Source organism: Phyllostomus discolor, chromosome 1 (assembly GCF_004126475.2).
Source record: "Phyllostomus discolor isolate MPI-MPIP mPhyDis1 chromosome 1, mPhyDis1.pri.v3, whole genome shotgun sequence".
NCBI classification, from domain to species: Eukaryota; Metazoa; Chordata; class Mammalia; order Chiroptera; family Phyllostomidae; genus Phyllostomus; species Phyllostomus discolor.
The window spans coordinates 24,527,776-24,553,106 of record NC_040903.2 but is presented as its reverse complement, the minus strand read 5'-3'; the positions used below and the strand labels follow the sequence as shown (position 1 = coordinate 24,553,106).

Sequence of the window (25,331 nt, the reverse complement as noted above, 5' to 3'; positions counted from 1 at the left end):
GATGTTAAGAAGGAAATTCAATAAAGCAAAGGCATATTGCCGCCCAAAGATCAGGCTGGTAGGATGAGCCATCCACAGCGCCACTCACTGAGTGCCTCCTGGTTACCGGATCCTGAAGAGTTGTATCCTCACAGTTCCACATGGTAGAGAATATTCTTCCCATGTTACACGGGAAGAATGAGGCCCAGAGAAATTAAATAACTTGTTCCTGGGAACGAGAAATAACTTCAGAGCCCTGAGCTGTATATGCAGAGAGGATCGGGCACTGGAAGACAGGAGAAAACTGGCGGACAGCTTCTCACTCTTAAGTTGGGCCTTTTGATTTTTCTCTTGTGAGTGAAGCCCCCTCATGTTGGGTGTATTTATGTTAAGATACAAATACAGTAGATTTTAGAACTGCAAAGAAAACAATTCCAACTACTTACTGGCTCTCATTTCATCTACTGATATTTATTTATTAATAAACCAGCTTTTATTCATTGCTTCTCGATGCATAGCACTTACCCTGGACATTGTAAGAGATTCCCTGCTCTCTGAGAATTTAGCCTATTTTGGAGACAAGATACAGATGCTTGAATCAGACAACAAGTACAGACACTGGGTACACCTAGTTACTTAGTTAGATACACTGAAGGATAGAAACCAGCCAGAAACAATGGAAAGAGGATGGAGGCGTGCATGGGCTGGAGGCCCTGCAAATAACTTGTGGAAGATGTAGGACTTAACCTGGGCTGTGAAGGGAGGGATTCGAAAAGGTTGGAGAGGAAGGAAAAGGTCTTCTTGACAAATGGAACCACCTAAGAATTCCCAGAGGAAGTGACTTCGAACAGTCTTGAGGAGAAAGGAAAGTGAAGGGAGGAGTGGTGGAGGAGTAACAAGAGAGGAAACTGAATATGCAAACACCGGAAGACTGAGACCCAAGATGTGTTTAGGGCCCAAGTAGATCAGTGTGCCTGGACCCCAGACTATATATAGCTGAGAAGCGGTGGGAGCTGAGGATGAGAAGTTGGACCTGGTGTCTTCATGGAATTGGAAACTACCAAAGGCTTGGTGTAGGCTAATATGCTCAAATTGGTATTTGAGGGTGATTGGTCTAGCTGTGAAACATATGTTAGGTGCAATGTAGTCTGTTCCATTCAATCTACAAAATATATATGTATATATGTATATATCCACCTAGATCTAGATCGAGATGGAGATAGAGATAGAGCGCCCAGTGTCCTAATACACAAGGATGAATAGGACACAGTTCCTACTCTTAGGAAGTTTACAGTCCAATGAGAAAAGACTAATGTTAAAGGATAGTATGAGTTGTTCATTAATTTAATTTATTACACTATCTGTAGCAGACATTGTTAGTTTTCTACTCAATATCCATGCCTCTCTTTGTCATCAGTAATAGAATCCAATTTTGTTTGTAAGACATAGTTCAAAATCTCAGGAAAAGAATCATGCTTAGGCTAGGTTACTATTTCTCAACATTTTTGTTTTCATTATCACACCCCCAAGAGCATTTTTAGACACTTTTTTCCTAATCACTCCACCCATGAAATTTTAATGCCATAGATATACTACATAAATCTGTTTATGTATTACATGTATTATATCTGTGCTTTACACATAAAGAGTCAGAGCTTCTTCTGCCCACCCCTCCCAAATACCGTTCTTCCCCTCAGAAATGATAGCAGCAGCACCCCACCTTCACCACCACCCACCAGCACCCGATCCCTACCACATTCCTCACCCTCCCTCCTGTCTAAGAATGCACAGTCTAAGGCAATTACAACAATTCTATTTCCTGTTTCCCCACCTTCCTTGGGGCTGTGGGGCGGCGCCATCTAACTCAGTTCTAGCAATGAATGACACAGGAGCTGGTAACTTTGGGAGGTCCCTGGGAAAACCTTGTTTTGCTAGAAAAAGCTACCACCACTGCCAAGTCAGCCTGCTTTCCACCTTCACCCAGCTCCACACCTCTCGATGGAGGCACAGACCCAAAGCGTCAGCAGTGATCTTGCAACCATTGTGAAAGCCCAGAGAACTGAGAGATAGCACCACTGATGGGCTGAACCGGTAGCAGAAACGCAGACCTTCAACTGCTTATTGTGTGGGAGAAGCGAATCCGATTTCTTAAAGTCACTGTTAGTCGGGCGTTGCGTGGCTGCAGCTGAAAGCACTGCTGACTGATGTGACACCCGTGTCGTGAACCATAGCTGTCTGACACGCCCGCGAGTTACTCTTGCACCACTGCCAGCAAGAAGGACGCGCAAACACAGCAGAAAGTGCAATCAGGAAAGTTGCACCAATCAAACCCGAGATTCTACTTGCATCTAAAAGGAAAACTTTCTCCTTCCCTAAGCGAACCAGCTTTTCAAATAATTTTAAAATACTCCAGCTAATATTTGGCATTTAAAACTAATAATCTTAGGTAATAATCTTTGCTATCACTGTGTAAAACATAGCCATGAAAGGCTGCAAGATATTTTCTACTTTATGCCAAAATAAATGCATTTATGATTTGCATAGTAAATATGTCTTTTAAACTATTTGAAAGTCAATTATTTCTAAATTGAATAGTTAAGATGCATAAGGAACATGTGCTTCTTAAAGAATCCCTTTAGGAATCTTTTCGCATGTTAAAAATTGTCAAGTAATCACCTCTATTCATCACTTGAACATTTTATATTTTACTTAAATTCTGATCCCAGCTAAAGGTAATCCTCTCCTATTTTAAACACGTAAACCACTCGCATACTATTCAATAACTCCAACATACCTCACTGGAAGTGATTCTCTATGGCGTACCCAGGTTCAAGATAAAAGAATCTCCAGCTCTGTCTAAAGCTAGAGATCCTCCACCTCTTAAAAGACAACATTTAATTATCAGCTTAGTGCTTTCAAAGCATTAGCTTTCCTTCAAAATGTCAAAATAATCCTCACAGCAAAATCATTTTACTAATTTCATTATTAACCTCATGCCATAAAATGACTTTCTTTTAAGAAGGATTTTGGCCTTTTTTATTATAAAAATAATATATGCTACTTAGAGAAAAATACAGGAAAAATAAAAATCATTTTAAAATATGTAATCTTATACACTAATGATAGCTTTCAACATTGGCTTACCTATCTTCATATTCTAAATTCATGTATAAAATATATATAGGCCTCTTTAAACAAAAATATAAAATTGTATACTCTGATTTTTTACTTATAATTAAATGTTTTTTAAAGTACTTTAATGAATATTTAATAAACTGACATATAATTTATTTAATTATACCTTTCTATTAGACATTTTAGGTGGTTTTTAGGTTTCTCTATTCAAAAAGAAAACACTGTTGTTGAAAAGCTTTGCTTTTATAATAAAACACCTCTTATTGTTTTCTTAGGAATAATTCTCATTCCCTTGTAGGTGGGATATAAAACAAAAGCAACAAATGAACAAACAAAACTAGCAAAGTCATAGATACAGACGACAGGATGGGGGCCACAGGGGGAAAGGGGTGAGAGGAGGACAAGGACAGCGAAGGGACAGAATCATGGTGACGGAAGGAGCCCAGGCTTGGGGGTGTGAGCACATAGTGACGTATACCGTCGTTGTGCTATAAAGTGTACACCTGAAATGTGTATAATGTTACTAACCAATGCCACCCCAATGAATTTAATCTTAAAAACTGCCTATGATATCAACTTTAAAACATACACAAAAAGAGATAATGCATGTATAAAATCCATTGCTCGTCATCCAGTTTCAACAGTTATCAACTCACGTCTAATCTTGTTTTACCTCTCTCCACTCAATGCCCCATCTCACCTCTTCCCAACTCCTGCTTGTGGCGAACAAAGTCCCATATATTGTATCACTTAATCTGTCAACATTTTAATGTGTATCTCTGAAAGACAAAGACTCTCCTTTTCCAACACAGCCTCAAAACACTGTAGTTTATCGTATAAAACAGAGAAAGTTTTACCTTTAATCTTTTCCTTACTTTATAATTTTATAAAAATTCATTGATTTTATTCTAGGATTTTTGTATGCAGTCTTTGAAAAAAGTTTTGAAAATACAAATGAAGAGAAATACAGTTGAATCTTAAAACTCATACATACCACACTCAATATTATAGTATAAAATATATTCTGAAAATATTTTAAAATTTATTTTTACAAAATTAAATCATATAATTTCATAACTTGATACTTTATGGTAAAAGTCATTTCATGTCAATAAATTTTGACTGACATTACTTTCTAAAGGCGTATAATACATAATAATTTATTTTACTCAACACCTTAATGCTAGATATTTAGATTGAGTGAACTCTTTTCCCAATGTAGTAATTAAACAAATATCGAACCCCTATTGTACACCAGACACTGTATTTGGCACTGAAGAGACAAAACTGAAACGCACACACACACATGCACACACACAAGGAATAGTTCTTAGAAGCAGTCAAAGGCTATGAACATTTTAAGGCTATTCATTCATCCTGCCCAGGCACCTGCAATTTTTCTGATAAAAGGCCTTCTTAAAGCCATCCAAAAGTAATTTACAATAATAATTTAGAACAGAGAATATTAAGTGGCAAGAACAAGGGATCATTCAACTCTTTTTCTGACTGGCTGGTGATACTCTTTATAAATTGTACTTTGGCTAATGTTTTATACAAAAGGAAAAAACTTGAAAATAATTTTAAAGATCCCAATAAGACTCTGAAAGACCATGAAGGTACCTGAATTTGTTTTGTTATTTATCCTGTATTTTACCTTAGTAATTAGTTTATTAAAGATCTGGTGTTTAAGAATTGTTAAGCATTCTCAAAATTGGCAAAGAAATACAAAGTAATTATAATTAGTACATAAAATAATGAGTTACATACCTGTTGAGAAATAAAACCAGTTATGGCCAAATATAGAAAGTAAGAAGCACTAACATGTAAATCCCAAATAGCATGAATGCTTGTAGGAAACTTTCCAAAGTCTGATCATTTCAGCTCTTTAAAGAAAGGACCAGGAAATGGGAGGAAGCTTTAAGATAATATAACTTCATAAGATTGATTGGTCATAGATAGAAAAAAAGTGAACATGAACTGAGGCTGAAAAGGCTGGTGGGTTTTTTTCCATGGGTACAATTGCACAATCTAGTTTTTAAACTGAAAACCACAGGAATCGGGCCAATATGGCAAAGAAAATTTTCTTTTTCCTTCCATGTGTGCATGCTGGGTCTTCCCTGCATGGTCTGTCAAATGGGTGGCCCTTGGGGAAATCCAAAACTATCAGTTGGGGTTTTGGACTTTTGATCCAAGTTTTACATAGAATTCCTCTGTTGCAGTGAAATAAAAAACAAGCAAAAAAAACCACTCCATGTTTTCATGGTTCTAGAATTTATTGGTTTTCCTGAGATGTAGAGGATGAAAAAAAGGAAAGATAGCTATAGGATTCAGAAGAGATACCATCATTGCCCTTTTTTTTAAAATGAGTGAACTCTTTATTACTATTTTTTTCTTTTTTTTTAATTGTTGTTCAAGTGCAGTTGTCCCCACTTCCCCCTACCCCTCCAATCAAGTGATCCTTTTAAGTATCAGCCGAATTTCCATTCCATTAGGAAGCAATGCTTAAGCTTCTTCCTACAGATTCACACATTTTGGAGAGCAAGCGCCAAGATGATAGCATATTTAATATATAAAAACTTAACTACTTACAAATAAAATGTGCACTTAATTTAAAAGCCATATGGCACATTTGCTCCAATGTACATGTATTAGTATTACATTTTTAAACTCAGGATTACTACAGATATTTATCTGCTCTTACCAGGTACTCTGTGTTTAGGAATACAGTGATAATATTATTTTAGCAGATGTAGGAAATTGTGGTACTGGCAATATGTAAGTTTTTTCTACCTTTCCCCCTCGCATTTCCTGTACGTATGTCCAACACTCCCTTCTAGTCCCTCGTTGCAACCAGAGAAAGAAAGAGAGGGAAACTATCAAAATAAATTTCAGCAGGTTACTCTCCAAAGATATTGGAGCTTGAGGAAAACCAGCTTTCACACAAAAGAACATATATACCAAAGAGGATTTCTAGACCTATTAAGGGCTTTTGCAATTGATGGCAGTAGTTTTACATTATTTAAATGAGTCAAAATATGAGGCTTTCCTTTTACTTGTTAGAATAATCACAGGCATTCTTACACTTCTCAGGCATGGTTGAGATCATTTTGAGCTCATGTTGGATTAAGGATGGGCAGAATTTTTTTGTGGCAACCGAGAAAAGGCTCTTGAGGAGCTGTGTGTGTTTAGAAGTGCCCAGGAACAACGGTGGGGAAAGCGAAGGAAAAGTAGGGGTCCTGCCCAAAAGGAAGGATCCTCTAAAAGAAAAGAAATGCATCAAGGGTGAGAAACGTGCCAGTCCATTCCCTGCATCAGTAACCACATTGGTCCATGTAATGACAAAGCAGGGGGAGCTGTCTCCAGGAGACAAGAGGGATAGAGAGTTCGCTCCTGGTTTGGTGTACATGGAACATTTCTGCAGGAGACCTAGTCATGGATGTACAATAATTAAAATGGTTGTAGAAATTGAAGTGCTCTCACATTACTTGAGTATATTTGTTATAGGTTTTCCTTTGGCCTCAAAGGTTTATAATTCTTACATTGTGCCAGACCAAGAGAGGCCTGAATCATATTTCACAATTTATTTAGCCAACTGCACACACTTTTTCTCTGAAGGGTTGCAGATGTGGTGTCTCCTCTATCTCCCCACTCTACAGCCATGACAGGATAACACCATCTCATCAGTGTGGACAGAGTTGGCTAACTTAGACAGATGGGTTTGCGGTAAATCATACCTTGCCTGAGCCCCTATCACAGTCCAAGTGGACAGGAGATTAGGAAGGCATGAGCTTTCAGCCCAAAACACCCAGTGGCCCAAATTGCAAGTCAGGTGCCCACTAACGGAAGATGGCTAACTGGACTTCCGTGGTCTAAAGGCTACACAGGAAAAGGACTATCTTCAAAGTCAATCAGGGCCCAAACAGATGTTCGGCTCAGTTAGGAAAGCCTGCATTGTACACTCAGAAGCAAGCACGTTACACACTGTCTAAAGCCTTTCACCTCTAAAAGCAGCCTGGCTGGGTCCCCAGCATGCACCGAGGGGTGGCAGGTGGCCCCACACTGCTCGCTACTCTCTGCAGCTGGCCAGACCCGGCATTTACAACCTGCCTGCGTGTCTCGTGCTATCCAGGTACCACATGGCAGTAAATAAGACATGGAAGTAGAATCTTGAGAGACGGCTTTCCCACGTAGGAACTGACCCTGGCTTAACACAAGAGAGTTCAGAATTAAGGACTTAAAACGGCTACGTGTTCTCTGAAAAGAAGCAACCCTAGCCCCCAGGTTTACTTGACCTAAGGATCCTGTGCTATGAAACGACACACTCATCAGCCATCTTGTTCTCATTTCAGTCATCAACTGGAGAGTCAGCACTTCTCTTGAGCAGCCAAATCCAACACCAGCAGCACCAGCAGGAGCCAGAGCCTTCTCAACATCTGCAAGGCCTCCTCAGCTGTACTGACTGCCTCTGTGCGGGCGTTACTCATCTGAGGCCTCTGCTGGGAGCAAAATTCTAAATGTGCATTTCCTGTGTAGACGCTTTTTCTCAAGGAGGAGGTCTTTGGTTCTCATCAGATTCTCCAAGGAATGCATGACCAAAAAGCAATTAGAAACACTTCTCTAAGTGTATGTCAATCAGTTCATGAAAAACTCTGTGTGTGCAGTGGGGATAGGACAGTCAGCCGGTGCTTGTAGAAGGCGTCACGCCCTTGTCCCTCCACCAGACCCTGAGCTGCACCTCCAGTGTCTCTTGGGAGACAAGTGACACTGATGATAGGGAACATGAAAACTTTTTAAGGTAAGAGAACCATCTTCAGTGTAAAGCTGGAACAATTCAAGATGTGAAAGGCTGTTCGAGAGCTTACGGCTATCACTGAAGTTCTCCCGAAGCTGAGTGAAGTCGGTACCTCGGCACCATGGCTTCTGCGGCGGCCGTGTCGTTGCTCTCAGTGTTTGTTTTGTGGTGTGCTGTTGTTATGGTGCATGTCTCATCAGCAAAGGTCTGTATATTAAGTATATTTCATCAACAATTGGCCTTTCTTTCCTTCCTTCCCAAAATGGTTTCTGGACAAAGCACTGCATATTCTACTCAAGTCCATTCCTGATCACCACCTCCCAGTGGTTTGTGACAGAGTATTTGTGGGTCCTAGACTCTTCCCCCCCACCCATGACCACTTCTCTCAGCTCTACTCACTTGTCATTCCCCCATTCACAACCTCCTTCACTTGGTCCAAATGCCTGTATAACTGCGTAAGGGCATTTTGTGGTACAAAGGACATTCCTTTAAGGAGTATTAAGTATAGCCTCCTGTTTTCAGTTTATTTCTACAGATTTAATCAATAACCTGTCCCTTCTGGACTTCCTCTGTTGTCACACTCCTTTTACATCATAAGCGCTCAGACCCTAAGCTTCAAGGTTACAGTCTCATCCCCAGCACACACACACACACACACACACACACACATACGCACGCACAGACACACATGCCCTGGGCTAAGCCAACCTATTACCTCCAATGCTTCTGAAAGGGTGACCTGCAGACCATTTGTAACAGAATCTTTATGGGGTGGAAGGAGTTGTTAAAAATGTATATTCCTGCCAACCCATGGGCCAATTGGATCAAAATCCATGGAGGTAGAATTTAGCAAGCTACATTTGTTAACATGTCCCCCATCCATCCAGATAATTCTTAAATACACTAAAATTTGAGAACCTTGATTAAAAGAACCATTTCCTCTCTGGTTTGAGCCCTTTTGTTTTCAGGGATCTCAGTGAATCTATTTACACATCCCTCTTGCTCATCTCTGAGATCAGCATCTCCTTGTCACTTCCTAAGAAATGTTCATTCTCTCTCTCTCTTTCTCTCTCTCGCTCTCGCTCTCTCTCCTTTGCCAGTAGCTCTTCTGTAGGCTGTTTCTCAGCCTCTGCGCCCACCTCGGCAAGTCCTCAGTACCCAACCATTCACTTCTTCCCTCGTCCTGCACTGCTCTAAAGAAACCCCCTTAGCGTCTATCATGCCAGACTGCCGAGACTGAGACTCCCTTCACAACGCCCTGCCCAGGGATTCACAGCACATGTTTGCTTGTAAAAGCCAGGCCCCTACCTGGTCCACAAAATGCCTCATAGCTTTCCTCTTAAACATTAAAATTATTTAAGATCACTTATATACAGGCTTTCTCCACATTTTTAATTTTTTAAAAGATTTTATTTATATATTTTTAAAGAGAGGGGAAGACAGGGAGAAAATGAGGGAGAGAAACATCAATGTGTGGTTACCTCTCATGCACCCCCTACTGGGGACCTGGCCCGCAACCCAGGCATGTGCCCTGACTGGGAATCGAACTGGTGACCCTTTGGTTCACAGTCTGGCACTCAATTCACTGAGCCGCACCAGCCAGGGCTCTACAGTTTTTAAAGCACACACAATACTACTGTAATAAATGAAGTGAAAACAAAATTCTACTATTTTACCATTCTAATACACCATATCCTCCCACTTAATTCTCACTCATAATGAAACTGAAATGTAAGTGAAATTTTTAACTGCGATTTTCTAATTTAACACCATATCAAAATATATTTTTATAACTACCATAAGTATGACTTTCCATCACTACAAAATATTCTGTGAAATGAATGCTGCCAGAATCGCTAGTGCTTATTTAGGTTATTCTCAGATTTTGCTGTTATAAATGATAGTAAGTGAATGTGTTTACACATGTTATTTTCTCCTTCTTTGAATTATTCATTTAGAGAAAATTCCCAGAGATAGAATTAATAGATCAAAGTGTATGAGTATTTTAATGGCTCTTGACACATATTGCCAAGTTGCCATATTTGTATTTTACACAATTCCTTACTGATAATGTTTAACAGGCTCTCCTCAAAAAAAAAAAAGCTTGAAATGTTTTATTTATAGTGTTTGCCAGTTACTCTGATGTAGACATTCCTCCCGTGACCTGTTTCAAGCTACCAACAGGAAATCACTGAATGCAGGCTGGAAAGAAGCTGCGTAGCACAGTATGATAGAATATTTCTATCCTACAAGTAAAATGGAATAAATAATGTCAAGAGCAGAGATAATAGTGAAATGTAGTAAGTAATTAGGTAGTAATGAGTTTTGAGTATTTATTATCTTTATTTTTAATGAAACTTATTTAACTGAGGTATATAATTTAATTTTAATGGTGGATGTGTTTAACAGCTAGCTTGCAAATTTTCTGGAAATATTACAATCAGCTCTTGCAAGCAAGTACAGGCAGGCTCCTGCACACCACCACAAACACCTCACTCGATATTTTGCAGAAGCACGTCTTTTTTATTTTTTTTTCTTTTAAGCCACTGAAAATTCACCTTATTCCCATGTGTGTCACAAACAACAGCCATGCTTTTAGGGTAGCAGGCTATGCAAATACATAATGAATAAAATATAATGTAAATAAAAGATAGAGAAAGTGCATTTGGGTCCATTAATTCTGTCCACAATCCCCCTACACTCTTCATGCATTCATCTTACTAGCATTTTCCCATGAGGTCGCCTATAAAAACCACTCGGTCATTTATTTACTCAAACAATGGCTGAATAGATGACTACATGTAGTTGTCATGGCAAATGTCATGAGAACCCTATTACATGTTACTTAACCACTGTCTTCCTGGGTGTTCTTTTCTACGAAACAGGGAAGAGGTCACTGCTGACTTCATTTTTGCAAGAAGCTAAGTGTAGCGATAACAAGGCTCTAAGAAGCAATTGAGCATTCCGTAATGTTTTGAAATTCTCTCCCCAAAGTAATTCATTGGTATTGTTTTACTGGAAAAGAGGAATTAGGAGGGTGATTTGGCACTTTCTTTATTGAAAGCAAATTCCTTTTTTTGGACTCCCCTGGTGTAATGATGAAGAGCCTCGCGTGTGTAAAACACTCTAGAACTTTTTAAGTGGCATCCCACCCGTGCATGCTAAAACATAAATATGGCTAACAGGAGCTCTCCACATGCTCACATCCTTGACTCAGTCATCCCACTCTCCTCAGAAACCAATTCAGAACAAAGGAAAGTACTTTTGTGTGGCCATTTAATCTCAATAGAGGGAAAATCATTCTGTCTCAGCACTTACTCAACTTACCATCTCTGTGCCTGGGGCCCTGGCAGGAGAGCTCTGGATTAGTGGCTCCTGATGGCTCATCTGTGCAACAGCTGCCTCCAAGTCACCTGGGGAGAAAGAGTTTGTTCCTGTTATCACACGGATTCCTGGACCCCACTCCAAAGCTGGGATGTGACACATGAGAATTGATGGCTTTTAAAAGCTGCCTGGGTGATTTTAGGAATGATGATTCTGGGCCAGAGCCAGACAAATCCAATGATCCTGAACAACTGTCCACATCAGGGGAACAGGATGACATTTTATACAATGCATCCAGAAGTTGCTCAGGGCATTCAAGTAGCTGCTGGAGTTGAATGACTAAAGAGCTAGGAGGAGGCTTTGTTTTCGGCAGCCTCCCACCCCCCTCCATTCACCTGTCCATCTCCCACTGCCCACTCCAGCTCCCAGGGCTGCCACACCGCCTGCCAGCATGCTCCACTTCCACACGGCACCCTTCCTGACTTGGGTCCATCCCTTACCATACACAAAGCCCCAAACTTCCCTCTCTTATGTTACCAGTGGGGCTCTAGAAGGAAAACAGTATTACCACTTGACTAAAGCAGTATGCGCGTATTAATGAGAATCTCCTGCATAATGAACATACAGGCTGTATTTGAGTTTTTTAAAGGGAGCTTATAACCCAAAAGAATCTCTCATCTGGAGAGTGGCACGGAAAAGCAGGATGCTTCTTAATCTTGGCTTTCACCCAGACCCCAAGCATCTAGAACCCAAATGAGCACTTTGGGCACTCATTGTCAAAATGGTCCCAACCCTTGAATAGAGATGGATTTTTAGTTATGCCTTGCTAGCACTAAAATTAAAATAAAATTAAATAATTTAATTTAAGCTGACCAAGGAAGGTCACTCTGTCTGCCTCTAATTCCAAGCCCTTTTGTAATTCCACGCAAAGATCTCAGAGAGACATGTCTGCCACAGATGGCCAAAATAACACGGAAGTCACGCAGAGGGTTGTCTTATAGTCCGAAATTCTGATGTGGAAAGGCTCAAAATATCAGTTTTTAATCTCTTCTCTTTTTCATACGCATTATCTTTATAAAACACCCAGCTCTGTACCTGCTCCATGCCTGGTGCTCAAAAAATATGAATTCCCAGCCTCTGCCCATCAGCCCCATTTACTTTATAGGTATCTCATTCCAAGGCCAGGGACCAAATCATTACAGTGTCCCCAGCTAAGCCTTTAATAAGAACCATACCAACTACATTTATTGAGAGTTAATTTTATGCCAGGCACTAGGCTAACTGCTTTACATATTTTTATTTCACTTTATCAAAAAAAAACCCTCTGATGTAAGTATTTTCAGTTATTATTACAACTACTTCACAGTTTTCTTTTTGATCTGAGGACCGAAGAAATTAAGTAACCTGCCCAAGTCTCCCATAGCTCAGAAGGGATAGGCCGAGGCTTCAACACAACACAGTCTGGCCCCAAAGTCTGAGCTCTTATTCCCCGTGCTATGTTTCTGCTAGTATGTGGGCACAGAGAGTTCATGGCCCAGGAACATACAGTGCTCTGATGGTTATGAAAAGAGCGGCAACATGTCCACAATGTCTCTTTCAGATCTGCAGAGGAAATAACACATATTTGATGGAATTTTGGGACTGGGTTTGTTTTTTTTTTTTTTTTATCCTCACCTCAGGACATATTTTCATTGCATTTAGAGACAGAGGAAGGGAGAGAGAGAAACACTGATGTGAGAGAGAAGCACTGATCGGCCCCCTCAAGTAAGCGCCCAGACAGAGGATTGTGCACGCACGGACTGGGGATCCAACCCGCTACCTCTTAGTTGCCAGACAATGCTCCAACCAGCTGACCACACCAGCCAGGTCTGGACTGCCCGTTGAAGGACAGAGATTTTCTTAACATCGGCCTACCCGCTTGTCCTCCCAAGAGGAAGGCTACTTTAATCACCAGGTGATTGAAGAATCTCCTTAAAATGTGGTAACCAGAAAAACGGAGGTCTTACAGGTACCCCAAGACACACAACCCTTGCTCTACACAAATGAGGTACTAAAGGGAGACCGTAGAGGACAAGAGGGGGGCCACAGAGGCGGAGATGCATAAAGCAGCTCCACGACGAAGAGGCAAGGAGCCCCCGCCGAGTTCCCTGTGCCTGCAAAAGCCGAGAGACAGAAGCCTGAGGGCAGGAGAACACTGGGAAACTGCTCAGAGGAGTCTGCTCCCCTCAGCAGCCTCTGGCGGCTCTCCATAACCCGTCTGCATGCTCGTCTTCCGAGCTCATTTCCTGCCAATGTGTAGAACAGACTCTCTGCGTTTCTTGGGCCAGTCTCCTCAGCTGGATGGTCCTCTCCTCCTCAGCCTCACCTTCGCACCTTTACCCACACCGTCCCCTCGGTGTGAATTAACCTTCTCCTCCTTCTACTCAAAGCTCCCGTCTTCCCAAGGCCCGTGTCTGCCAGACTGTGCCAAGGTCCAACGCCCTTCTCAAAGCCCCCGTAACTCCCACAGCTGTGCCGCCCCATTCCTCCCTTCGTTCCCCTCTCACACTGAGTCCTGGATTTTACTCCTTACACGACTACAAAACAATAAGGTCCTTCAAATATAAAGAATTTAGAAATTCTTTGTATTTATCTTACATCCTTCACAGCACCAGCTTAGGATTTATCACTGATTTTCAACGACTTGCTGTTCACTTTAATGGCAGTTTTTATAAAGTACCTAACACTAGTGATTTCCCAAATTTTATTTACTTACAACGCAGGCTACTGACTGGTACCTCACAGCAACATGTGAAACAGAAAAGTTAGACACTCCAGATCCAAATCTACATCATTTGGATTTGGGTTGTTTCTTTTCTGAATTAGAAAATTTTAAAACTGCTATTTGCAAAACTTTGGGAATCTTTAGATTTATTTCATCAAACGTAGGATGATATTTATACTATCCATTTTTTAAAAAATGTTGAACTATAATTGACATACAATATTATATTAGTTTCAGGTATACAACATAGTGATTAAACAATTGTGAACTTACGAAGTGATCATCCCCAGTGAGCCCATCGGGACACCCTACCAAACTACCCAAACTTAAGCTCAGTCATAGTTGATCACACGCATATCAATTCTCTAGGAAAATATCTGAAAAACCAAAATCCAACTATTATACCATGAACTGTTTCAAAGACTATATGTATCACGTTAGGACCTGGGGTGGGGTCACAGCTGGACATCAGAGCAACCCCCGTTCTTCCTATAATGCCACTCCATGCTTTACGACAGGCCGAACAGGACAATTGGTATGTTTACCCTAGAGTAAAAGCTAAATTCTTTTTACAACAAAGACATATTTTTAAAGAAGCAAAAGTCTTACCTGTTGTAGAATGCCAAAGACATCCTCGACACCAAAATGACTGACTCCGGATGTTAAAGCTGTTCAGTGCCAGGGAAGTCAAAACAAAAGCAACCAAGCCCTTTCTTTCACTGTGACGGTTTCCTTCTAAAATCCACCTTCCCTTCCTTCCTAACAGTGTAACTGGCTCACGCTGGAAGAACAAAAAATGTAAGAGCTAGGCAGGTAAAAATCCCAGCCCAAGACGGTTGGGCGAACGCGCGTGGTGACTGGGGCACCAGGAACCATCCGAATGTGACAAAAGAGGTTAGCGAGTTCCTGTGTATAGTCAGTTTCCTGTAGCTGGCTTCTCCGAAGAAGGGGTTTCATTTGTGTGGGGTTTCGTGGTGTGTGTGTGTGTGCACAGACGGGCGCAAGGCACACGTGCGTTTCTCTCCATGACAATGTGAAAATTCCCCAGGTAAGAGGCAGACTAAGGCCTTTGCTGTGTAGCTAGATTTGTGTTTAATATATCAACCCTCCTGGGCCATTTCTCCTCCCCTGTCTCTCCATTTCCTACCAGCAAATAAATCACCCACATAAAACAGGAAAGAAAGAGTAAGAAACCAAGATGATTTCTTAAGGATGTGAAATAAAGCAGAAAAAAAAAAAAAGAAGAAAAAGTCCACTCCACTGACTGGTCGTGGTTAACTGAAGCTTCGGAAAAAGCACCTTAGAACTTACAAGTCAGCCTAATGAACATACTATGGAGGGAAACCAGGAGGTAGGTTGTTTGCTTTGCTTTTCTTTATTAATAACTACCGAATAATAGTTGAGGAAAAAACAGACTCTGCCATAGCAAGAGCTCAGGCAGCCCTGCCACGCATTCACCCTTTTACGGACCAGCACCTGTGTCGTATGGGACGTGACTGCGAGTTGTTTTCAGACTCAGAGTTTCATTATTTGCCTTCAGACACAAATTTACTGGTTTTGTCCTCCAGCGCAATCCAGGTGTAGAGACATCTGCTTTTAGATGATGGCTAAAGTGCCTAACCTGACAAATTTAACTTTCATGGTGTGTTCACAATGCCCAAGGCCTCGAATCCCTGAATAATCACCAACACTGCTGCCCAGGGTGAAATCTTGGTCAAAACACCGACATGCTGTGAGGATCAAGTCAACAATATTTATAGAGCCCCTACTGTGTGCAAAATCCAGTGCTGGGTGCTGGGGTGGGGTGGGGACACAAAGATGAAGGAGATGCAGTTCCTCACTCATAATGGTCAAGAGCAAGGGAAGGAGAAAGACATGGACGTAGAGGGGATGCTGTGGGTCAGGATCCATTTAAGCTGTCACAAAGAATCCTGGGGTGCAAGGGTCAGGTAAAAGGAAAGCGTATTAAACCATTTTCCCAGTTAAAACAGCCACTGAACACTGGCATGAATTCTCTCATAATGGTCCAGGGAGCCTCGGCTGGCTTCCGGGAGGCCCCCAAGACCATTATTCGTGGGCCATCTTCATTGTCGCAGACTCGTATATTATGCACCTGGTACTGTGCACTGAAGAAAAGGACAGAAACCAAGACAGACATGTTTCCCGTCCTCACAGTACCTACGTCCAAGAGTGGGGGAGACAATAAAAATATTTAAGTAACTGCAATAATTATACATTGGAGTAACTAGTGCACAGGAATCAGAGAAGAAGCTAAGTTAAAGAGCATAACAAGATCTACATTCTAGAAGGGTCAGGAGGGCCTCTTCGAGCAACTGGCAATACAGCTGAGACCTAAAGCTATGACTTGAAGATGGGTATAATAATGAAAATTATCTGAGAGGCTTTTAAAAATACTAGTGCCTAGCCCTGACCAGGTGGTTGGGCATTGTCCCACAAAATCAAAGGTCACTGGTTCGATTCCAGGTTCAGTCCCTGTCAGGCGTATACGAGAGGCATCTGATCGATGTTTCTCTCTCACATCGACATTCTCTCCCTGTCTTTCTCTCTCCCTCCTTCTCTCTTTAGATAGTTGGAGCATCGTCCCATAACCAAAGGGTTTGATTTCCAGACAGGGCACATTCCTGGGTTGCAGGTTCAATCCCCAGTCTGGGTGCTGACATTCCCTGGCCCAGGCGCTTGGAGGAGGCAACCACTCAATGTTTCTTGCTCACTTCAATATTTCTCTCTCTCTGCTTTCCTCCCTCTCTAAAAAGCAGTGAAAAAATCTCCTCGGGTGAGGATTAAAAAATTAAATAATACACATTTTTTTAAAAATACTTAAAAATAAAAATATCAGTACCTAAGTTCCACCCTCTCCCAAGATTTTAGTTTAATTTGTCTGGGTTGTGGCCCGGGCATCCATACAAACTCCCCCAGTCATTCTAACATGTCACTACCACTCTGGTAATGAGAAAGAGCAGCCTAGAGAGAGCAGAAGGAAGGACAGTCCAAACAGAGACAAGAGTAGGTACAAAGGCCCTGAGGTAGAAAAGAGCGTGGATTGTTCAAGAGGGTGAATGAGGATTAGTGAGTCTGGTGTGTAGCGCTGGCAGGAAAAAATGGTGCAAGATGAACATTCTCAGAGATGGGCATTCTACTTCTAAGCCCATAAGAGACCTACGTGGGCCCAAGTGTTCATTTGTTAATGTGCAGGAAGCACACAGCCTGCCAGGTGAGATCTTGGAGCCCTCTGATGAGCACACTGTCATCTTCTAGAAAATTCTCCGTGGAAAGCCAGATCACCACCGTGATATTATCAGGTAGGTAGAACACATGGCTGGTAGGTACTTTTTTTACCTGCAGTTTTGGTCAGCAGAAGATTTAGGACAGCTAATAAAAAGCCATAGACCTTGATGAGATAAAACAAATTTTTAAAAAAGAAATGAGAAGATGAGGCCAAAAAAATTAAAGACAAAAAAATTAAGCTAAAAGCAAGGGTGAGGTTGATGCAGAAAAGGTACGCGGTGTGGTTCATAGGCTCTTAAGCGACTGGTATGCGGCGGCGAGCCCCTAAGTGCCCGCTGGACAGAAATGAGCGCAGCGCTCGGGCGGAGAGGGCACCCTGGCTTCCCAGTGCTGAGGCTGGAGAGAAGCTGCGTTGTCACAGCGAGGACATCACCACTGATGTGAGACTCTGTCCTTAGACTAAACACAGCCAGTGACAACCCTTGTGAGGTGGTTGCTGTATCTTCCCTCAGTGTATGTAGGCTGGTGTTCTCTCACCAGGGAGTCAAGCCAGAGGAATTCGGGGAGCGAGTAGGGCAAGGTGCGCCTGCAGATTCATACAGTGTGTTCTGTCCCAGGACGCGGCTTTCATGGGCCAGTTTAATGCGGCGATGAAGAGCTGACTTCACATAGGCTTCAGAAAGTTCAGGATGAAAGATTTTCTCATCTGAGCTTCTAAAAGATTGGGGGTGGCAAAGGGTTCAGCGTTGATTGTGCTTCCAGCAAGAGACCCAGAGGCCTTCCCCGAGCCCCAGTGCCCCCGGGGATAGCAGAGGCACCGGGCAAGGACCTTGCCGCACGCACGGCCCCTCCACCTCCAGCAGAAGGTGTCCTTTGGGAAGCAAAGCGGGAGGCACCGCAAGCCTGGCTTCTAAGTCCAGGGCCTCGGGCCTCACACATTTTCTTCACAACGGGACCTGCATGCGCCAGGGCCAGGACAGACGGAGTGTGTCCTTGGCGGGCCCAAGCGCCCGCACTCCGCCCGGGGGTGCTGGGAAGGGCGCCGCCGTGTCTGCTTGCAGGTCTCCCCTTCCTGTCCTGGCCCCCCACTGCCCACCCTTCCTCTGCTGGTGGGCTGGCTCTCTCTGTGTGTGGAGTCGCAGCTTTAGATGTCCTCACAGAGTCAGCTCTGTACTTCTTCCTGCTCCTCACGGTGAGAAACAGTGTGTCTTCACCTACAATTCAGTCTCAGAGGAGTGGCGTGGGGGAGGAGGGTTGGGGACAACTTGCTACCCAACTTTCTTCCTTTCATGGAAATCTCTTTTTTTCTTCTCCTTCTCCCTCCACTTGCCCCCCCCCCCACCTCACACCCACTTCATTCTTCTAACAGACCAGAGTAAGGGTGAGGGGAAGAAGCAAGTGACTTAAAATACATGTAGACACTATAGGCTCACACACACACACACACACACACACACACAGAGAGAGAGAGAGAGAGAGAGAGAGAGAGAGAGAGAGAGAAATCCAAACATCTTGGTGAGTCAGTTCTGATGCTACACAGCCCAGCCTCGGGACAGAGGCGGGGAGAATCCGGGGGAATTCAAGTGGCAGGAAGGAAGGAGACTTCACATATGGAGTTCCTAGTAGGAAGCAGACCTTGTTAAAAGCCAAATTCCGGGAAGCCCTCCTGCACCACCCTGCAAGCCGGGTGAGGTGCCCTCCCTGGAGCCCCACTGCAAGCCGGGTGAGGTGCCCTCCCTGGAGCTCCCCCAACAGCCCTGCAACAGCCACTGGGAAGGCCCTGAAGGCCCAGGGCCTGCCTTGCTCGCTGGTGCATCCCAAGCACTGAACAGTCACTTAAGAACCATTTGCCGGGCACGGGCAGTGGAGGGGTGGGGAAATGGGACATCTGTAACAGTGTCAACAATAAAAATAAAAAACACAAGAGCCATTTGCTAACCAATAGATTGATTCTCTCATCTAATCTTCATCACAGCCCTCTGTGGTAAACATTTTTAAGTGTATTTTACAGCCAAAGAGACTTCAAGTGGTTAAGTGAAACTCTACAACCTACGAAAAGCAAACTGCAGATTGACGCTCAGTCCTGGCTCTCCACACCACTGTCCCCCAGTGGAGAGAGCTGGGCCAGTGTGGGGAGGGCGAGGCAGCCTGAGCCCCAAGGCCAGGGGTCCGTTACTCTCTCGTGAGTGCTCTCTCTCCTCTGAGATTCCCAGGCAAACGCAATCCACCAAAGGTAGAGACATGCTTTCTCAAAGCACCTTTGTTTGAAATGTCCTCTAAGGTGTCAGAAGAACAGCTTATTTTTTTCTTTAACAGTCCCCTAAGAACAAGGACTTCCTTTACTGAGGATTTTTAAATAATGTGACAACTCTCTGTGTACCCTAAATCCACGCATAAATGGCATTCTTGCTCACTGCAGAGATGCTCTGCCCCTTGTACCAGAGAGGACTCGTTGACAACGGTGATTGTAATGGATAGTAAACCTTGGAAACGCTGCTGTATCAGTCACTGACGAAATCATTTCTACCCTGGGTCAGTAAGATGTTTGCCTTCTTCTCACTATTAGCTTCTTCACTGAAATGATTTAGATTTAGCGGGCAGCTTTTAGTGTTTCCACAGACCCTCATTTGTGACTTGTCAGCTAATGAAATAAAACATTTCAGTGGGTTCTGAAGATGGAAAATCTGTACCAAAGCCTTGTCTGAAGGCTTTGAGTTTTATACCTAGAGCATGAGTCATACTGTAGTTGTTCTTGCCCAGCTCCCCACTCAGTGATGAACAACTGTATTAAACCAAAACATGCATTCCTCGTGACTGAGAGATTTCATGATTGCAAAACGTTAACTCTTCATAAAAGAAAGCACTTAGCTCTGACATGTAATGCATCAGTGTCAAAAACATTCTTATAAAATACCCTTTCAGATTCTAAATGTTAACATATCTCAGGAATGCCACCAGCTAGAAATCACAGGAATGATTTCCTCCTTATGCATTTTAATTCATTATGAACAATAGCCTCCAAACTAGATAATATCGTTTCAAACATCATCTAGCTTCCTCTGCCAGCCATAACCATAAAAAACACCATTTCCCCCGCTGTTATTTTCATCACCTATTTTCTCGTTAACTGTTTTAACGTAACATAACATATTGCTTTTTGTTTCAGTGGATGTTAGGTTCGCAGGACTCTCAACTGCCATTTGGTCTGCCCCGTGTAACTATGTTTATCTAGCAAACATTTACATCCTGGTTCACTTTACTACAGAGCTATAATTCATAACAACACAGGGCCTTGTTGCAGAAGAGGACAGCACTCAAAGTAATCATTCAAGCTGGGCTGTAAAGTTAAGGTACAACTTTTTCTTTTGCTCTCTCAAAGCACAGCTAAGGTAGCCACATGACCATTCCCCTTGATAGTTCATGCACTTTTTCAGCGTTGCAGACGCTGCTTGAAGCACCTCTAGCACCTTTTCACAACACCCTTCAGACACAATTTAATAAGCTACAAAAGGAAACCAGTTTCACTGCATTCTATGCACAACTTATTTTTGACTCAAAATACAATCTGGCCACCTACCTTATTTGCTGGATGTAGCTCCTGGGGGCTGCCTCCCAAGATTGAATCCACCAGAAAAAGGCTAAGATTTGCTATCACTGAAGAAATTTAAAAGAATGTGCCTCGGGCTCTGAGAGCAAATCCACGAGAGGAGTCTGAAACATGATGTAAGAGCAGTATCTTTGGGCCAAGTGCACGAACACCCAAGGGACTTCTGCAAAGCACACGCCATTCACTCTGATGTAGAAGTCCTGCCTCATTTAAAAAAGAAGCGGGAGGTGGGAGGGAGGTGGGGAGGGATGGGTGGGTGGGCTGGAGTGGGAGTAAAGGACAGAAAACTGTACTTGAACAATGATTAAAATAAAATTTAAAAAAAAAAGAAGAAGTGGGAGAAGGCCCTGCCCATTTCTGCACACATTCAGGTTTTACCCGTTGCCTTGATAGGGATCTTCGGTTTGGGCTCAGACATCACAGGGTAACTGCAGCTCCGCGCACCTGCTCGGGGACGGGGGTTGCGAATGTTTCAGTACTAAGGCAAAGCCAAGTGAGTGTTAGCTTGTCATTTTTTCAAAATATCGGATCTCCTGCCCAGCTCCAGAGGGAACAGGTTGAACCTTGTACCCGAAGACAATCTGAAATTTTAGAGAAAGCATACATTGGGATTCCGACACAGCAAGATTCAAATCCCAGCTCCACTTATGAGCAAGGATGAGGCTCTGATCTTCCCATATGGAAAATGGGTATAATAATGCCCATCTCAGAGCGGTTTTATAAAAACCACTGTATAGTCCTTGGAATATAGTAAGCAAGACACAGTGGCTGCTATTAGCCACCCGTGTTTTGGACTTTTGCCTTCTGGAGTTTTTACCTTCCTCCCTACCCCCTCTTTGAATAACAACTGTTGAATTTCAGAATCCGAAAAGCCTTGCCAGTGCCCAAATTCTCATTGAGCTAAGTCATAGAAGCTTACACATGTTTATAGGATTCTAATGCCAAGTCTTTACTGTCAGCAGTTTCAAAGGACCTAGAGGTTTTTGAATGAAGTTGTTAATGGTACTTTATTCCTTATGCATAATCTGAACAATCACAGACACTTCAGAAATGCCTTCTGGAGTCATCTGCTCAGCACACTGCAAACACCTTGGGATGAGAATTTATCCTTTCCCTCTTCATTCAACAAATGTTTACTGAACCCTTACTAGAATATTTTTGAGCACCGTGCTAGGCTCTAGGGAGACCGCAGTGAACAATAAGCACAGAAATAAAATAACTTGCCCTCATGAGTTCATATCTATTGGAGAGATAAGCAGTGAATGTGATAGTTTAGTAATCCAGTATGGTACAGTAGGCTGATCACTAAAAGGAAAATAAAGGAAGGAGGAGGGATAGAAGCTTGGGTGAGTTGCATATTTAACTAGAGTGGCCAAAAAAATCCTCAGTGAGATAAGAGAGGCAGGTTTTTTAAAAAAAAAATCCAACAGCCATTTTAATGTTGAATGGTCCTTAAGATCAGCATACATCCCTAGGTTTAGTGAGCATGTGGCTTCTCCACACTGCTGAGAGCTGTTTTCCCTTGGGGTCTACCCTGGAGAGGGAGGAGCTGACGCCCAGCCCTGTGCACAGCAGCATCTCCAGAGGCCATGCTCGCCACCCAGCCCCAGGCCTCCACTAACTGCGCGCTTCCCCGCCTTCCTGAGCCTGTCTGAGCCCCTTTGAATCCTTGTAAGCCATTTTCATGATGAACTGCAGACATGTAGACAGAAATATGACCAGAGCGATGTACCTGGTGGAAAATTCCAGGGTAGTGGGAGGTTTTCAGACACAGCACCACTGTGCTGTCCTGTCCTTCAGCTGGTCTCTGCTGCCTTGGTCTTTTTTGCCAAGTCACAATGACAACAATAATGATAGTCACACTGGCCTACCATTCACTGAGCATGTCGCATGGGCTAGTTATGCTCATCTACTTCCTTAACCACCCCAACAATTTTTTATCTTTTTGCAGAGGAGGAAACTGAGACACAGAGAGCTCATGTATCTTGCTCAAGGTCACGCAGGCAATAAACAGTACAGCTTGATTGGACAGCCCGTCTTTACATCTCTTTACAATAGTAGCCAGTTGAATTTTGCCAGTATCTTCGCTACCCTTGACTGCAGAATACAACTGTATCACATTCCTGTGATTTGTTAGGTGCCTCACACCAGGTGGGTACCCGACATCCCAAGCCTGTTTGCATGATCCTGACTTCCACAAGGTTGATAGACAAAGATTCATTTTAAACTTCAACCGCTGCCATTATTCTCATCCAAAAAATATGTTTTTCCTTTGCATTTACAAAAAATAGTTCTTTGTCCCCCTTTGTCTTTTTTTCCCACTAAGATGCCTGCTATTTCCTGCTTTAGTGTTTTGGCATAAATTTTAGACACATTCATTCTTAGATGCTATTTTTATTAGCTATTGCCACTGTGCAAATAAGCAAGAGGAACTTCAGCCCCTGCCGCCTAGTTGTGCTGGACATGAAGGTGAAGGACATGAAGGCGAAGGGCATGTGTAAAAATGGTTTCCTGTGCACTCTGGGATAAAGCTCTACATGCTCTTCCAGATACACACTGATTTACAGAAAAGGCATGGCACTGGCTTCTGAAAATCATAGGAACTAGAATTGATATGGCTTGTCAGTTCCTAATCTCAGCTTACATTTTATAGGAACATATAACTAATACAAGAAAGTTGAAAATAAGTTAACCAGTGGTGCATACAGCACTTAATTGCATACAGCAGTTTTAAATATATTTTTTTGCACAAGTGCCCAAAATATCTGTAGATTTTTGGCCTTGGATGAATGTAGTTATTTTTGTTTAAGATTCCATCCACAATATTAAAAATGGTTAAGAAAATTGGAGACCTCCTTAAGCTCACCAGAAAGTAGCAATAGTCCTTATGCTGCTGTGTACTTCAATAGAAAAATTATATTTGACTTATTGGTAAGTCTGAAATAGTTCGGCCTGGGCTTTGGGAAGCCAGATTCAGATTGCCAGATCCCTGCTTCCTTGCCAATAACTCCTTGTCCTGGGAACACCCACTGCTCAAATGATAAACGTTGAGTCAAATAAGTAAGATTGTGAATCCTACTCACTGTAATATTGATGCAGACTTCATGAAGAGAACTAGTTTGAAACATCTGTGTGAACCTTTGTGCTTATTTATAAATTGTTATTAGGCCCATAGGTTGAAAAACAAAATCGCATCACCCAGCTGAGACTTGACACCAGTTGGCTTTGCTTATCAGGAAAAATAGTCCTGGGCTCAGTGGGAGAGGGACAGGCTGGACAGTGGAGCAAATCGTTTTCTTCTAGGAGACACTGATGTCATTTCTTTGTTGCTGGTGGCTCAGTCCTCAGACTGAGTCCTCAGCTCACTGTAAACCAAAAATATTTCATGATGTGAGAGCATGCTCACAAAAATACTACTGTTAAATGAAAAATAAGCAAGATACAAAACTTGAATTTGAATACAAAAGTTGAATTCAGCCCTGGCTGGCATAGCTCAGTGGACTGAGCGCGGGCTGCGAACCAAAGTGTCACAGGTTCGATTCCCAGACAGGGCACATGCCTGGGTTGCAGGCCATGGCCCCCAGCAACCACACATTGATGTTTCTCTCTCTCTCTCTCTTTCTCCCTCCCTTCCCTCTCTGAAAATAAATAAAATCTTTGTAAAAAGTTGAATTCAGCTTGTTATTATATACATATATGCAAATGTTAATAGAGGTAACTTCTGGGTAACAGGATACACGTGATATTTATGTGTTCCTTTTCCTTGTTCTGTACTTCCCAAATTTTCTTTGTTAAAATTAAATTTGCTTAGGTAACATTGGTTAGTAACATTATATAAATTTCAGGTATATAAAATTATAATTTGATGTCTGCATACTCTATTGAGTGCTCACCACCTAAAGTCTAGTTTCCTTCTGTTACAATATATTTGCGTCACCTTACCCAGTTCTCTCTCCCCACACCCACCTTCGTCTCTGGTAACCACCCTTCTGTTGTCTGTATCTATGAGTTTGTTTTATATTCTACATGAGTGAAACTACATGGATTTTGTCCTTTTCCATGACCTATTTCACTTGGTATAATACCCTCAAGATCTACTGGTGTTGTCAAAAAGACTAAAATACTTAGGAATAAACCTAACAAAAGAGGTGAGGGACCTATACACTACTGATGATAAGACATTGTTTAAAGAAATTGAAAAAGATACAAAAAATGGAAAAACATTCCATGTTCATGTTTTGGAAGGATTAGCATTGTTAAAATGTCCATATTAACCTAAAGCAATCTACAGATTCAATGCAATCCCTATATATCCCAATGGCATTTTTTTATAGAAAGCAAACAAAATATCCTTAAATTGGTATGGCACCACCAAAACCTTGAATATCCAAAGCAATCCTGGGTGTGGGGGGGAAGCTGGAGGTGTCATACTCCTTGTTTTCAAACTACACTACAAAGATATAGTAATCAAAACAGTATGGTGT

The 25,331-nt window shown here is 42.3% G+C and overlaps 2 long non-coding RNA genes across 2 annotated transcripts; one reads left to right on the top strand and one right to left on the bottom strand.

The window, feature by feature from the left end:
- Positions 1–10,737: 10,737 nt before the first annotated feature.
- On the bottom strand, positions 10,738–16,455 carry LOC118499267. Its single transcript, XR_004901798.1, has 2 exons — positions 14,604–16,455; positions 10,738–11,319 (listed from the first exon to the last, which is right to left on the bottom strand). It is a non-coding gene; the product is annotated as an uncharacterized LOC118499267 (long non-coding RNA).
- A 4,504-nt stretch (positions 16,456–20,959) lies between these two features.
- Positions 20,960–21,906, top strand: LOC118499266. Its single transcript, XR_004901796.1, has 2 exons — positions 20,960–21,074; positions 21,189–21,906. It is a non-coding gene; the product is annotated as an uncharacterized LOC118499266 (long non-coding RNA).
- The last annotated feature ends 3,425 nt before the right edge of the window (positions 21,907–25,331 follow it).